The following is a 5329-nucleotide window of genomic DNA, read 5'->3' on the forward strand; positions in this document are numbered from 1 at the left end:
TGATGCCTGTACTGCTCGGTCACACGTGCATCCATCCTTCTGTGTAGGGCTGCCAGCCCTGGCATCCCGATGTGCTATGAATAACCACAGAATTGTGCTTTCCAGCCAAAAGAAGTATCATTTGCTAAAGTTACCAGGTGTCAGGAAAACTGGGGGGCAGTTCCCAATTGTCACTATCTGTCCAAAAGCAGAAACCTCTCCTGTTGGGGTCAGTGCTTCTTTTATTTTTTGCTTCTGAAGTCAAATAGAGAAAAATGGAAATAAAGAGCAGCAAGGAGAGAGCTGTTAAAAAGCTTAAAGCTGTCACAAGACATTGGTTAGTTTATGTGCAGTGAAGTACACAAACAAGTTTTCACCTTGTTGGTTGGAGCCGAGGAGCGGGGTTTTTTTCGTGATAAATATGTTTTATGAGTCTTTTATGGGATTTTTTTTAAATGGCTGTCCCAATAAATTATTTACCAGGGTAATAAAAGATCAAGGAAATTGTTCCAACTGTATCGCTGAGCATCTAAATCCCAAACTTTTACTGGGGTGGAAGGACCCTCTGAATTCCCGTGGCCTTATAAAAGCTGGTGCAGGCGTACTGTTTGTCTACGGTGTTGTTCTGGAGGCCAGGTCCCCAGCCAGCCCCGGCACTCAGCCTGTCTCCAGGGGGTCCTGGGGGCCTGACACTGGTTTTCAGCCCCTCAGCATCTCCTCCTGGAGACAGATAGCATTTCCCTCCACTGTTGCCTCTCCTGGCTGCAGATCTCTTGATAGTCTCTGACTCTTTATTTAAATTTCTAAAAGGTCTCAGAAGCATAGCGGTCCTTCCTGGTGTGAAATGGGAGGATGACAACAGGGTGGATGCTTCAGCTGTATCCCAGACTTTCTGTGGCAGGTGGGATTAGCCTTACCCTCAGTGGGGTTTGAAAGACGTCCAGTTGTTACTGCGGTGGCTTTTGTAAGGACTCTGGTTGAGAAAGATGCATCCCTGGGTGGTGAGCTGGTCATAAATAACGTAGATGGGATTTTAGAAGCAATTTCTGAGGCTTGAAAAAGAGAATTCTGGAGTAGCCTTCAAAAGGGATGGTGGGTGGGAGGGGACAGCCACTTTTTCGAGAGAGCTCTCAATATTCATAGGAAGGATTATTTATTCAGAGCCCTTCCAGAAGGGAGAGTCCTTGGGTATCTGGCATGTTAGAGTGAGACGGGATTGATTTTTGTTGGTGTTGTCTTTAGTTTATATTAATCCCATGCCCCAGGGTGTCTGCTGTTCTGTGGTCTGGGACAGAATCCTCGTCTCCATTGGTGCCAATTTGGCTCCTGGGTTTGGTGGTGGTCCTGTCCCTGTCAGAGGTGGTGGTGAGTGGTCACAGCTGGAAACACATCTGGGGACAGGGAGAAATTTCCCTGGTCAGCCAACGGGGAGCACAGGGCTCTGTTTGGCTTCCTTCTGGTGCTTGGAGGCTTCCTCAGATCTTACAATTTTCTGAAATAATTCCTCTGCTGTTACAAGGAGAAACTCATGGAGCCGCTAGTCTTCCTCATATGCTTCCCGTGCCACATTACAGTGAGGGCTTTTGGGCTCTCCTTGGGCAGGTCCTGCAACCTGGAGCATGGCCGTGTCTGCAGAGAGAAGTACTGGGATGGAGATCCTGGGCAGCTCCTGGATGTCCTGAGCTGCCCTTCTAAGCCAGGCTGAGGGCTCAAAGCTCATGAATCATTAAGGCTCTAGCCTAGGAAAGGTTTAAACTGGAGCTTTGTGTTTTGGTGGGTGATGTTTGCTGGGGTCAAGACTGGGTGGTTTGGCTTTTTGGATGGAGCTGGGGACTAGGTTTCAGAGCAGGCTTTCCACTGGGGGGGAGCAAAGGCTGGTACAGTGTCTAATGTTTGGCTTTAAAGAAAAAAGGACACATCTCCCCATATCCCTCTTATTAATTGTAAACACATCCTGCCAGTTGGAGAATGGATGCCGTAAATTTAAATGAGGATCCAGCCAGCATGGGACAAGCATAAGAAGCCTGGATGATGTGTGTAGGCCAGGCTTAGCATCTCCTCCCGCCCGCTCCAGACTATGCAGCACGACTCTGCTGACTTTGGTGGCATTTCCTCCTGGCTCGCCTCCTCGTGATGGGAATTGGACTGCACGTAATTGAAAAGGATGGGGTGTCTGCCAGCAGACTGCGAGCCACGTTCCCCTTGGCAGCTTGAGCTTGTTGGTGGAGGACAGGCTGGGGCAGACACCTGCGTCAGGGAGGAGGTGAGCAGCCTCAGCATCGTGGGGATCCCAAATCCATCTCCGTCTGACGCTCTCTGGATGCAGTTCCCATTGTGCAGGGGTTGCCCGTGCCCAGAGGGTGACCGATGTCTCCAGCTGCTGTTGCATGAGCAGTAATTTGTTTTCATTCATGACCTCCCCCTTGCTGGTATCGGGACAGATGTGTGAATTACTGTTCCTCTGAGCAGCTTTCTGAACCAAGGACTTGATCTTGAAAAGCATCCTGTGATCTGGCCGACTGGTGCTGGCCCTGGGCTTTGCACTGCCATGTCTCCCTGCCTGAGCATCAGTCAACAGAAGCCGAGGGAGGTAAAAGGCTCCCAGGGTTTGCACGGTCCCGAATGCTAACGAGAGCTTGGCGTACGCCGACAGTACAGCGGGCCTTGGTGTAAGGCCAGTGATCAAGATGCAAGGGCGTTGTAAATCCGGCACCTACAAAGATGCAGGGAACAAAGCAGGGCAGGATCTGCGTTTCAAAGAGTGTTGTTTCTGCAACACGCAGGGAGCGGATGTGCATGCCTGCTGCCAAGGTGGAGAGACCAGGCTGTTTGAACTGCTGTCCCTGGGAGCCCGTAACTGCCGGCTCCACGTTCAGGGCATGGTTACAGGAAAGCTTTATAAGCCCACGCTGATTGCATGGTGCTGAGCCTAGGAGGTGATTCCTGCCGGGTACGGCTCTGCTTAGCATCGGCTGTGTCAGATGAAGACGTCTTGAAACCAGGTTTTGTTTTCAAGTGTCTGTGGTCCCTCACCTGGCCCCTAATGACAGGAATGTCCCTGCCGCTGAATGGGGGCTGCACTAGGAGGTCCTCCTGGGGAGATAGGTCCTACCTTAAAAAGCCTTTGGTCCAGGCAGGAGAGGCAGCCATAGGAGGAGGGGGTGAAAGAAAGTCCAGGGGTGATGAAATGGTTTAGTTTTGTCTTCCAGCTATAGCAGGGATTGGGTTGGGAAAGACTGGACACACACAGAGCTCCAGCCTGGCCATGGTCGCTGGATGAGTTGGCCTCTTTCACTGCATACAGCATCTTTAAAAAAAAAAAAAAAGGGGTTGTTTTTGGCTGTGAATTGGGTTTTTTTTTGTTCATATTTTTTTTGGAAGGAGAAATTCTAGAGGGTGGGTGGTTTTGGGCAGCGCAACACAGTTTTCATTTCTGTGCATTGGCCAAGTTGGTGGGAGATGGAGCATCTCCTCCCCAGCGCTGCTGGTTGCTGTCACGCTCCCACGGCCACTGTTTTGCTGGGGGAAGAGGGAGCACCAACAAATCCTAATGTCTGAGTGTCCCCCCCCTCACCAAATTGAGCGGGGAGCAAGGATGGTTTTTATGAAGAAAACTGTTCCGTGTTTGTCCAGGTCAGTCACCTGTGTGGGTCAGCGGTGTGCAGGTATTTACATCTCAGAGGGCACCATCAGGGAAAAAAAAAAAGGCAAAAAGAAAGAAGAAAAATCCCATCTGTGCCACTCACAACACTTTGGTTCACTTGGGCTGTGGTCCAGAAAAGCACTTAAGCATGCGTGAACGCCTCCCTGGGCAGCAGCGTGTGGCATCCCTGCCCGGGGCAGGTCAGCGGGGGCTTTGCTGTCGATGCTGGAAGCCACGCGTCACGGCAGGGAGCCAGGGAGGACCTTGCTCTTGACCTTTGCAGCATCCTTGTGAGATCTTCTGCAAGGTAGCCCTTCTCAGCCTTTCCTGATTTGATTATGGCTGAGCCTGGGCTGGGAAGTTGCTGTATTTTTATTTTTGTTCCTTAACTAAATGACCCTGCCTGCGAGAAATTGAAATGTTCCTGGAAACGTGGACTTGCTCTTTCCTACTGGGATGGCTGGAGGCCTGCAGGATGTCAGCCTGAGGCAAGACACCTTTTCTCAGAAAAACAGGTGCTTTGGGGTTGCTGGGATGTAAAAGCAAAGTTCTGCGGTCACAGGACTGGCCTTAGCCCAGTCTCACTTTCAGGGCTCCATCTACAGTCTTGCTCCTGGACCCATGGAGACCTCAAGCCCAGTTGCCAACACTGGGGTGGCCATGGCACCTGCGCACCTTGATGTGCCTCTCCAAAACGCCCACGTCGGCAGGAGGGTGGGATGGGATGGGTTCTTCTCTGGCTCAGAGGACTCCTACAGAAAAGCAGAAGGATGGTGAGCAGCCCCACGGCTGAGACCAGACCGGACCCAATGTGGTCACCACCATTGCCAGGCTGCAACAGGGCACATGGTGGAGGACCGCTCTGGCCACCACCACCCTGGAGACATATGGGATCCCACCTCGCGCCAGCTACCGGCATGCAGGGCGTCACACCATCAGCACATAGTTATGCGTTTGCTGTTTTACAAACCTTGTCTGGGTCATTAACGGAGGAAGGAAATAAAAAAGCAAGGGCTCCAAATGGATCCCAAAGGGATTCCCTGTAGCAATTAGCTTCATACTTGAAAACATATTTCCAATCTTTACTGCCAGCTCTCTGTATTTGAAATAATTTTCTACCCAATAAACCTTAGTAGCCCCCAAACATAATTTTAGCGATGCATTAATTAACAACAAGGCGACCCGATGGTGCAAAAGCTGAGCAAAACCCAACGCATACATTAGGCAATGAGGCAGTATTTCTGAGACGTGGTGTGCGGATGCAAGTGCTTTATATAGGACATTACCTAAGGCCTGGCTGGCCAGAGCCGGGGCCAGTCTGGGTTCTTGGTTGCTGACGGGCACCTTCTGCATTGGATAATGGCACTGGGATTTGAGACGTACCTTTTTCTCTTGTAGGGCTCTTGTCTGGTTTCCAGTCCTTCATAAAGAATAATTTTTGATATCTGTTAAGCTTAGGAAGGTCTCTAAAGCTGAAAGAAACCACTTAACATTCCTGGTGCCTTGTGGAAGGGAGTTTCAGGGGGTTAGACATGTGCAATATATCCCTTGAGCTGTTGTGCAATCACTCGCCTTCCCTTTGCTTTGATTTATGTCCCGGTGGGTGCACTAAGCAGCAGGGCTAGCTGAAAATCCCCGGTGACTCCTTACCCGCAGCTCCCTTGGCAGTAATTCACGCTGGAGGGAAGCACAAGCCTTCTAGGGTGC

Source organism: Pterocles gutturalis, unplaced genomic scaffold (assembly GCF_000699245.1).
Source record: "Pterocles gutturalis isolate BGI_N339 unplaced genomic scaffold, ASM69924v1 scaffold10158, whole genome shotgun sequence".
NCBI classification, from domain to species: domain Eukaryota; kingdom Metazoa; phylum Chordata; class Aves; order Pterocliformes; family Pteroclidae; genus Pterocles; species Pterocles gutturalis.